Genomic DNA, 11907 nt, shown 5'->3' on the forward strand with positions numbered 1-11907 from the left:
TGCTTCTACATTGTTCTGCCAACTAGTTACTTATGGCTGCTGTGATCAAAACCGTATGAGAATGAGGGAACCACCATAGAGTGACAAATGCTTGCCGTGGTGTGTCTCAGCCATTCCTCTTGAGTCCCCACTCTAATTTATTTCTCTTGGAGGACAAGGCTATGTGCGCATCACACAGCAAGTCCTGCACCAGTTGTTCAGGTATAGTGGAGCCCCTATTCCTTTGCCATTGTTGAAGTAAGAAGTCTGCTTCTGTACATAGAAAGGAGGAGGGTGTCATATTGTTTTTGCCTGAGTCACCAAAATATCTTGCACCTGTGTTGAGAGGTATATTAAAAACTACAAATCCCAGAATTTCATACCATTGAGCCATGGCAGTTAAAGTGGTGCATTAATTCTGCAGTGTACATGTTTCCTCAGACTGTGTTTTCTCTGCTCCTGGTGACCTGTTCAAGGTTAAAATTTCTCCTAGGGAGTCTTCATTTGACCTCAGGAGTTTATCCCCAGTTCAAATCAATGAATATCCTTTAATTCTCTTCACCAAGGACTTGTGTCAACTAAGGTAAAACTTTTATTTTCCATTTCACTCACCCATCATGTAATCTGAATGGTCATAAGACCACAAGGATACCCCCCACTTAGGGTCTGATGAAAAATCCATCAAGTCTACCATCTTCTTACTCACAGTGGACATTCCTGGAAGAAACCCAGAAGGAGGACATGGCCAACAGTCCTTTCCCCTTGTTGCTCCTGAGCAGCTAATGCTGTGATATATTGCCACTGAATATGGAGAGTCTGTATAGTCAACCTGACCAGCGGTCATGAAAATGCAAAACTAACAAAGTGTGGTGTCATGATTGAAGCCTCAAGAAAAGCTCATTCTCTCTACACCTCACTCTCACAGATAGGTACTGTAATTTAGTTAGCACTACATGTATACCAACCTATTGCATAAAATACTGGACTAAATTTTCAGCTTCCTCCAAAATACATGGTGGCATTTCCACCATCTTCACAAGGAGCTTGATCGTGCCCTTGGTGGTCATGTGTGGGAGCTGAATAGCCACACTATGGCTCTAATGTTTCCAAAGGAGCAATTATAGGCTACATGGTTAATAATCCATGCGCTAAAGAAGGATTTACAAGATGGCCTATAACAGCTCCTCAGGTGGCCATTACTGCCAGGGTTAATAATCTGTGTTTTCAAGATTAGTGGTGATACCTCAGTAAAGAACATGTCTACCTCTGAGCCTTTATTGACACCCAGCTAATAGTATGCATGCTAAATAAATACAAAACAAAATTTAAAAGCCAAATGTAAGTAGCAGAGAGATACAGGTAAATAACTTTTGTGTAAAACAAAGGATGCCCAAGATCTCTTGCTATGTTACAGAAGATCTGAACTCTTGAAATAAATAATAGCTCAAATAACAGACACAGACTTACAGGTGAACATGCCATGAATCTGGAAGAGGACATGAATGAAATTCAGATTTTTAATAATGCTTCATTTACTCTTATTTAATACTTATCCCTACAAATGTACTAGAAGTACTACAGATCACTGCAGCTATATGTGAACTCTCTATGAATCTAAGAACCAACACTAGATTCAGTTGGCATGGTCTAACTCTTACATACATAAAGGGTCCAACAAAGTTCATAGCCTGCAGAAGGCACTGGGTCTTATACCAGGGAGGAGCATTTCACTTTAACCAGCCAGTGTAGAGTTGCAGGGTCTAAGAACCCTTCTTCAGTGCTGATCCCACTAAAGTTTCCACAGCCTTTTGCTCTAGTTGCCAGCAAACCAACATTAAGAAAATCCAGCAGGATGAAATAAATGTGGTTAGTGCCTTCACACCTTGGCTCAATCAACATCTTGAAATGGCTACTCAGTAGTGACAAGGCTGGTGACTGAACTGAATTAGTCAGTCATTGGGGGGATCTGTATATCGGGAACATGCCAATTGCCCTTGGTTTGAGACTAGAAAGAAGAGAATTGAGCAATTGCAACTGCCAAGACCCAATATTGTCGCATTGGCAATGAGGAGGCAGAAGGAGTCCAAGCATACTGAGCATTAAGGAAAAGGTAGCCAGACACGTAAGATCATAGAATCACAGAATTGTAGAGTTGGAAGGCACCACAAGGGCCATCCAGTACAACCCCCAGCCATGCAGGAAATCACAATCAAAGCATCCCCGACAGATGGCCATCCAGTCTCTGTATGAAGACCTCTAAGGAAGGAGACTCCACTGCACTACGAGGGAGTTTGTTCCACTGTCGAACAGCCCTCACTGTCAGGAAGTTCCTCCTAATGTTGAGGTGGAATCTCTTTTGCTGTAGCTTGCATCCATTGTTCCGTGTTCTAGTCTCTGGAGCAGCAGAAAACAAGCTTGCTCCCTCCTCAACATGACATCCCTTCAAATATTTAAATAGGGCTATCATATCACCTCTTGTTATACTTCTTGCTATTGCTTCTTGATTACAGTCGGCCTTACATATCCATGGATTCAAGCATCCAGAACTTGAAAATATTCAGAAAAATATATAAATTCCAAAACGCAAACCTCAATTCTGCCATTTTACATGAGGGACACCATTTTACTATCTATATTATTTAATGGGTCTTGAACATCCATGGATTTTCATATGCACTGGTGGTCCTGGAACCAAACCCCAGCAGATACCAAGGGCCCACTGTAGTTAACTCTTAGATGGTTGCATATGACTTTCCCTCACCTAAGCTGAACCTAGGGAAGATCCCTTGGATTTTAATTCTTACTATAATTTTTCAAATTGTTTTAATCTTGTGAGCTGCCTTGGATCCCATTCTGGGGAAATTAATTAAATTTAACACACAAGATACACACACAAACACACATGCACAGTGTTTAAGTTCTTTTTAAGACCAAGCCTCTATTTGTGCTGATACCCGCAGATTGCATTGGGCATTGGCTCCCCAGTGTTTGTCCACCACTTGCCCCTAGCTGTTTGGGAAACGCATCCCCTGCCCTTCATTTGTCTGTTCATTCATTTATTTCTGCTCGTGTAGATTACATGGAGCATTCTGGGGGGACTCAGTTGCAGTGTCAAGTGATTTTAAGCTCAGCCAGGATTGAGAGATGGAGGGGGGGGGGAGGAAAGTTAATTTTTCTAGTTCCTGATAATGTTCTGTAGAGCCCTGAAGCAAAACCACTCTGCAATTCCTGTTTTCTGCAGTTCTGTCAGGCTGGGGGATGATGCCGAAGCAGGCTTTCCCTCCATGTGTGTGTGTCTCTCTCTGTGTGTGTCTGTGTGTGTGTGTGTGTGAAGAAAGTCGAGTGAACAGTCCTCACTCCAAGAATGCCTCCCAGTGTGTGACTAATCAACCCCCACAAGGCTTCATACTTGTTTATTCCAGTTAGACTCTTCTGGTTCATATCAAAACACAACAGCCAGTTCTTTTAATTCATCTCCATTTTCTGAAGTGGCAAGTGAAGCAAATGTCTCGATAAAAATGTTCCTTTTATCGCTGGATGCCACCATGACCAAATTTCCTTTTCCAGAATAACAGATGACTTTGTATATGTGTGTGTGTGTATGAAAGAGAGAGAGAGAGACTTGTGCAGAACTGTAATAACATTGATGCTGTTGGATGCACATTTTAATCAAAATCCCCCCCATGAGCCTTTAGTGGTACACACCGACTCCAACACACAAGGTTTGCTACAGCACCCTTGCCATGAAGAGTATTGCTCCATTCATAACATAGCATGGAATTAATTTACGCCATAGACCTACCCATGGAGATGCTTCAAATTGGATTTAAATTAAGTTTTACTCTAAACACATACATGCCAGTCATGACAAAAAAAACATGACAAATTAGCTCATTCCATATCTGACATATCATATGGGATCAGCTTGAGCTACGGCTTACAGCCTCAGGCTGGTTTTACAAAGGTCAGGTATTGAAGGAACTGGCTTGCTTATATACACACACACACACACTCACACCATCAGCTGATTGATTTACACTAATATATCAAAGAGTCAGATAACAAAATGTGAATAGATCGAAAAGCACGTTTCATTTAAGCAGGCCATACTTGAATAGGATAAACTACAGATGGAATAAATATATTTAGACATTTCAGAAATCAAAGTAGCTTAGTACTGGGAAGGATCTTGGTAGCTTATTACATTTACAATAGAATAAAATAGAATCCAACAGTGTTTTTTTTTAAATTGTATCTATCTGTTCTAATGGGCCGACACACTATTTATTATTTATTTTATTACAATATTTATGTTTTGCCCTGTATCACAACATCGCAAGGCAGAAAAACAGATAACATCCACTTTTAAACAATTTTGAATAGTTTAAATTTAAAACAATAAAGTGAAGAAAAACTGGGAAAAGTCTAAAAATAGGTGAAACAATGAAGATTGATTAAAGCAGCATGAATCCAGTGGCAAAAATAATTATATTTCAAAGGCTTTGGTGCTAGAATAAAGCCAGTGTTGATGCCTCTAAGTGGAAGGACCTTCTACAACTGGTTCCTCTGTCTATAGCAGAGAAGGTCTTCTCTCATGTCCTTCTGCAATGGATTGCTCCTACTACTGGGAAACAGAGGAGGACCCCTTTAGAAGTCCTGAGTCTTTAGATGGGCACATATGGAGAAGGATATTCTTTCAGTTATTGAGGTCTCCCATTGTCAAGGGCAATCTTTTCTAAAATGATGGTCCATGGACCAATGCTGGTCCCTGAGCTATCAGCTGTTGGTCTTGGACATGTTTCCAGGAAAGAGAGAAACAACTGTAGCCTATGTGCCCAAAGACGCTACCAATCCTTGTCATGCTAACAAAAAATAGTCAGCCCCTCACAACTAATAGCTTATACAAGGCAGGCTGTGGCACTGTTTTAAGTCTTTAAATATCATCACCTTCAATTCAAACTGGAAGTCCATTGGCAGCCAGTGTAATTTATTTAAACCATATTATTTGATAAATCTTGCATCCAGCAATTTAGCTGTTGAATTTTGCACTAGCTGAAGTTTCTGAGTTGACTTCAAGAGGAGCCCCACATGGAGCACAACGCAAATTCTGGTATCAGAACAGATTTGTCATTCTTGGAATTCACAGTTTCAGCTTAGAAAAGCGTCTGTCTCTGCATTCATGTTGCAAAACCGAGTAGGCAATATTTAAATAAGCAACTTCGACGTAATAAAAAGAAACAAAAGCAAATACAATAGGGGGAAAAACCAAGCAGTCCAAATGCCTGGGTAAATACAAAAGGTCTGAGCTGGAATTGCAACAATTGTGATGTTTGTGCCAGTCACTCCTCCATGAAGAAGGCATTTCCCCCATTCTTAAGTGCCACAGCTGCGAGGGCTTTCTCCAACTGGAAAAGAACTTCTTCTCCCTTTCTTAGAGATGGGCTGCTGTAGAGAAAAGTGCTTCTGAAAGTGTCAGGGTCCAAAGCAGTTTAGAGCAACAGTTTTCAACTGCTGCACAGGTGTGCCACATCAGTAAGCCAGAAGTAAATGATGGGAAGTGCTGCACAGGCTGAAAACCACTGTGCCAACTGCTTGAGTGTTTCGAAAGTGTTGTGGAATTTGAGAGACTTGAATACCTGCTTTAAATAACAGGTAAAGGGATGAGAATGAAAAGGAAAATGAGAGTGAGGAAGGAAAGAAGCAATTCCTCCTTTTCCTCTCACTCCTTCTCCAACTGCCCTGGTCCACAATCAGAAACAGGAGGAAGTGGGAGAGACATGGACCTGAGCCTGTTGCATGTGCAAACTGAGAGGGTGGTGGCAAAGGAGTGCAATTGCTGAAGAGATAAGGGCCACGCACTCACCCCAACATGACAGTGGATACTCTCCTGTCACCTCTGCCTCAATAGTCCTTCATGCAGGAGGAACCAGGGTGGCTAGATGACCTCCTTTCCCAGGGCATGTCCTACATTTCAACCTTTTGCCCAGGAAGAATTCCCAAATGTTCTCCATTCTGGGCATGACTACGAAGCATGAATTTACATTTATATGAGTGTGCGTTGCCTTTTATTTGGTTATGTCCTACATTTTGCAGTGCCGTATCCTCCTTTGTGGTTAGGACATCTGGCCACCCTGTGGAGGAATGGAGCAAGCATTGTGACATGGTAGATGGGAGATTGTCTCTACATGTAGAGAAGACGGATGATGAGAAAGAAACAGGTGAAGGAAGGTGTGTGGGAGACAAGCGGATGAGGAGGCAAAACCCAACTGAGGATTTTATTTGTGGGAGACCTTGCACTTCATAGGAAAGTGAGGAGATGAAGAGAAAAGGCTTGTTCCACCCACTTGGCTGCCCTGAATTTTCTTTGAGAGCCAAGAGCCGTTCTTGCTCTCAGGAGCGAAAATGGGCAGGAAGGAGAGAGACTGAGGATGCATGGCACATGGGGAAGTGGGGAGCTTGTTTCACCTTCTCACTTGGCCACCGACTGAGGATGAACACTTTGGTAACCAGTAGGATAGTGCCCAATTTTGGGCTTACAAATCTTGTTTCTATTTCTTCCCATCTGCCATATTCTTCTCATTCTCAAATGTTGTAGGCACAATGAAACAATGCAAAGCAGAGCAATATATGCAAAATTCATTTGATTTATAGATTTTTTATTATTATTTCAGAGAGAACAGCAGGCCAAAGAGGGAATATAAATAACCCTTGTAAGAGCAACAGAGAGCCTCATAGCAAACAAGCTACAATTATGAGGTTTATTTTTGTTCTCTGCCTTAAATATGATAGAATATAATATAAAAAGAGTCTTGCACTAGTATGATTTCCATACACACTTAACACCATACATTACGGATTGACCTAAATCCCTAACCAAACCCCTCCTTCCCACCACCCTCTTGCCTATCTCCACTTGCCAAGGGATAACACATAATTAGATTTGCTTGTTTGGCTTTGCTCATCAGGACAGGGCCCTTGCTAGATTTAGAATTTTGAGGCAGCCAGAATGGGTCAGAATTCGATTCTACGCTGCAGAGAACTTGGCTCATTTCCAGCACAGCCAAGGGGGAACGGGGAGAGTAACATGCCTCCAGAAGGGATCCTTAGAGCTACCATGGCTAAAACATTAACCGTGGTTAGATCAAGTGCTTCCAAAGAAAGAGACCGTGACACTGATTTATTGTTATTTATTGGGAGGGGGGATGTGTAATTATTTCAAAACTACTGTGAAATGGGTTTAGAAAAAAAAACTTTCTGCCAATGTAGACCACATCCCTTTTCTACTTGTAGGTATAGTCAGCCTGGTCCACGCTAATGTACTGCAGGCATCATTAAGTGGTAATCTGCACAAATACCACCTCTGTGCACTGTTAAAGTAAAAGGGGTTGTGATGTTTCTATTGAGAGATCTGCCTTCCTTACCCCTCAGTTGGCAAAAACCATGCCCAGGCTTGTAGCCTCTAGATGTATGTTTTCTACTCTTGTTGCAGGCCTTCCTTGATTCTGAAATGGGAGAGGGAGATGAGCTGTCAGGAGTCTCTGAATGAGTCTTCATGGGCAATTAGGGACAGTCTTAGAGTCACCTTAATATGCTCTTCACATGCTCCACTAGGGAACAAAAATTAGCCCTAGCACTTTAGCGCTAGTTTTCTGCCAGAATTGCTACCATTGGATGAAATTAATGAAGGTTTCATTTTCTTTTCTGCATTTTATGCAGCCACTTTTGTACAAACTGTGGAAATACTCAGCCTGGCTCTTTAGGATTGTTACACAGTAAAGTTATATGGAACCTTTTGAAACAGCAGCAGATAAATGTTTAAAAATCAATACAAATAAATTAAACTAGTGCTCTTCCAGACTGGTTTAAAGAAGCTTGAGTCCCCTTGATATAGCGCCTTGAGTTTTGCCGATTGTTGTGACTTCCATACCCACTCATTCTATTCTTTTGGGGAGCTATTTTTAGCAATTTCATGGATCTGCATAATAGCTCTTCCAAAGATTAAAAAAAGGGGAGGACCATGTTTGATGAAGTAGCCCTGTGCTCTAAAAAGGACATTTTCTCTACTCTGAAGAGTAGGAGTGCAATAGTGCAGACATGTGAGTTCACTGATCACAGAATCATTGATCCATAGGTTCTGCCCTGCACCTAGTTTTTTTAAAATGTTTTTATAAATGACTTGGATGATGCTTGTCAAATGACTTAGATATGCTTATCGAATTTGCCAATGACCCCAAATGGGGGAAGTGTGTAGCTAATAGCCTAGAGGACAGGAACAAAATTCAAAATGACCTTGAGATACTGGAGAGCTAGCCCAAGACTAGCAAAATGAATTTCAATGAAAGGTACCCAATCTAGGCAGGGAAAAAATGAAATATACAAATATAGGATGGGTCACATTTGGCTAGAAAATAGTACATGTGAAAAGGATCTAGGGGTCTGAGTCAACATGAGACAACAGTGTGATGCAGCAACCAAAAAACAAAACAAAAACTACAATTCTGAGCTGCGTCAACAGGCATATAGTGTCCTGACTCACAGAAATATTAGTGCCAAGTCTATTATTCTTTGGTCAGTTCTCATCTGGAATACTGTGTCCCATCACAGTTCAAGAAGAATATTGACCAGCTGGAACATGTCCAGAGGAGGACAACCAGGGTGATGAAAGGTCGGGAAACCAAACCTTGTAAGGAACAACTTAGGGAAGTGGATATGTTTAGCTTGGAGAAAAGAGAACAGAGATGTGGCATGCGATTGTTACCTTTAAATATCTAAAGAGGTGCCATGTAAAAGATGGTGCCAGCTTGTTTTTAGCTGCTTCACAGACAAGACCATGAACCAACAGATCAAAATTACAAGAAAAAAGATTCTGCCTAAAGATTACAAATAGCTTTTTCTTAACTGTAATTGCTGTTCACCAGTGGAAGAGATTGCTTGGAGGGTAGTGGACCCTATGTCTTTGGAGGTCTTTAAAGAGATGTTGGACATCTTTCAGAAATGCTTGAGTTGTGCATTTCTGCATGGCAGGGAGTTGTACTAGATCGCTCTTGTAAGATTCTACAATTCTATGATTCATTGGTCCCAGGAATTGCCAGGAAATAGTATGAGACAATCGAAATTCAGAAAATCATCCAAGGACTACATTAGCAAATACTGCAACCAGCAGTAGCATTTATCCTATCTGCGGGAGACCCTAGATGCAAAGCCAGCCCTGGTGTTAGGCAGAATGAGGCATCTGCTTCAGGGGACAGGGGTTGGGGTGGTTGTTATTGGGGACTGGCTGTGAGTTTATGTGTGTTATGTAGCCTGCTTTACACTTGTTAAGCTAACCAGCTGTCCTCAAATGCAGTGGAGAAGGTTGTCCTGTTGCCAGTGTTGCAGTAAGATTCTATGAGTATTCTGATCCGCTTTTATGGTGTATCTGCACTACAAAATTTACATCAGTTTCATACTACTTTAATTGGCATTGTGGCATCTTATAGAATCCTGGGACTCTCCTTGGTCAAAGTACTTAGAATTCTTTGTAGACAGACAGTAGAGCTCTCTAACAGAGAATTCCAAGTATTTCATTAAACTATAGATCCTAGGATTCCATAGGATAAAGCCATGGCTGTTAAAGTGGCATGAAGCTGATAAAACTGTACAGTGCAGATACAACCTAAGAGTCTTTAGAGAGGGTCAGTAATCACTATCTTGTCATGAGCAAAATGTCATGCTAGTCTTGCAAATCCCTTTCACCTGGCCAAAAACAGAATATGAGAACCACAGAAGTTATAGCAATGATATTTAGCCTGTATTTCTTCCGCTTCATAATATTAGTGGAACGTTGTGTAGATATGACATCATTGTGTTAGAAATCTCAACCCACTCTGTTTCCTATCACCCGCCGTTGACATCAAATGCTTTGATATCATCTCTTTGGTTTTGTTCTGATTCTAGGGATAGGAGCATTATAATTAGACCCACATTGTACTACATCCTGGAATGGCATGCTATCTCTGGATTGTGCTGTGGAGAACAAGTTGGCTTACTTTCACCCCAGAGCAGGGCTGTAAGACCTACCAGAAACAATGTGAATACTGTATATACTATAAGTCGACCTCATGTATAAGTCAAGGACAGGTTTTGGGGGTAAAATTATGGATTAAGTTGAGGATAAAACCTAGGGGCATGCAACAAAAGATCTAAATGATGAAGCATAGGAAAACAATGCCAAAGAATCTACAAAATTATGGCAGGCATAACTCTTTGTGCTCACTCTTAAGACTGGATGGAAGGGAAAGCAGAGAGAGGTCAGTGCTTCCAGGGCAGATTGCACTCTTGCCTTTCACCAGGGGATGGTTCCCTTTTAAAAAAGAGTTAAACTATACTATTTACATTGACCCGTGGATAAGTCGACCTAGGTTTTTGGAGTCAATTTTTTGACTAAACTTTCTAGACTTATACATGAGTATATACAGTAGTTCGAGGCAATATTCCTTTTCTGCCTTCCATCCATTGATCAGTTAGAGCCATCACTCAAAGAAAATAACTAGTTTTCTAACAAATTCTGGCAGTTCCATATCTTTGTAACTATTACTGATGCTTCATTTAACAGAGTATGTGACAATAAAAACAACTCAAACCCAGTCTTTTCACTGATGCCTTTCTTAGTGTTGCTCTTCTAAAGTAGGCACAATAATACTTTTCATTCAGTGGAAATATGCTAATTTGTATGCACCACAACTGTTAGGATAAAAATCAATTCAGACCCCAATGACTCTTGTCAGGCCTTGTTAAAGTGTATCAAAATTCCAATGTGAAGATGGTAAATAATCCAGGGGACACCATTTGGAAAAGCAAGCGAACAATTTGCAGTCCAGCTAGATCTTGCCTTTGCCAGAAACCACAATGGACACATTGAACAGTTGCCATGTTCTACAAGGTCCAAACGCATGAACCTCACCTCGGATGCAGTCAAATACGGATGGAGGGCAGTTGACATAGTGGTGGTTAGAGGGAAGCAATAGAGGTTAGCTGCTATTGGAATGCCATTGGCGGAAGACACACCAATTATATAGCACAGCACAGGAGTCTATTGCAAAACAAGAGCAAGCCACGACTGTATATCAGAATGTAAATACAAGTCTGTGTATTAATAAAACAATAAGTGAAATGAATAATTTACCAATGCTTGACTTAAAAAAGAGAGAGAGGGTCGGTTGGACAGAAATTGCCATTCAATCTGGGCTGAATTTCCCCCTTTTCTATGCATAGGCCATGCTCCAAAGGGTGGCACGCTTACCTTATCATGCTCACTGCGATCCCAATTAACACTTTTTCCAAACTGAATTTAGGTGTTCTCTTCCCCCCCTCTTCCTTCCTAATGAGGTTTTTCCCTCCCTGCTGTCTTGATACAAAGCTTTATGCTGTATGAGTGTGTTCATATGGTGCTTGAGTGCGTTATCTGACCTTGATTGGTGTTTTGGGAGCCAGTTAAATAGATTACATAGAGGTTACCTTGACAACTGTCTTTGCTGATTTAGCAATGCAGTTCATTCTTGAGCACAAGACTCTCAGCAACGGTGGAATTCCACTGACTTCATATTAATCATTAACACAGTGTTCTAGGGAGGCTCGACCAAACTATCAATAAGGAGTGTATTTAAATGGTTTTCTTTTTTGGAGGAAAAAATATATAAAGGAGTAAAAACTGCAGATCAATCAGTGCTTGCTACATAAAACCCGTGCCCACATGAATTGAAATAGGGATACATGTTCTCCGTTTTGTCCTGATGCTCTCTGGCCATTTTTGCATTAATATTGAGATAATAAGATGGGTAAAAATGATCCTTAACATTTTTGAGATTCGTTGCCTTCCGCACATTCTTTTAGGTACCTGCAGTGAGGCTCTGAGTATGACAGATAGCTAGATACAGCTCTTGATGGGTC

At 41.0% G+C, this 11907-nt stretch overlaps 1 long non-coding RNA gene across 1 annotated transcript in view; it reads right to left on the bottom strand.

Annotated features, from left to right (window-relative positions):
- Positions 1-11369, bottom strand: part of LOC121936082 — a 38886-nt gene extending 27517 nt beyond the window's left edge. Inside the window, exon 1 of the long non-coding RNA XR_006104922.1 lies at positions 11261-11369. This is a non-coding gene — a long non-coding RNA (uncharacterized LOC121936082). The remainder of the gene's footprint in view (positions 1-11260) is intronic.
- Between the last annotated feature and the right edge of the window lie 538 nt (positions 11370-11907).

The sequence above is a fragment of the Sceloporus undulatus genome, chromosome 7 (genome assembly GCF_019175285.1).
Source record: "Sceloporus undulatus isolate JIND9_A2432 ecotype Alabama chromosome 7, SceUnd_v1.1, whole genome shotgun sequence".
NCBI classification, from domain to species: domain Eukaryota; kingdom Metazoa; phylum Chordata; class Lepidosauria; order Squamata; family Phrynosomatidae; genus Sceloporus; species Sceloporus undulatus.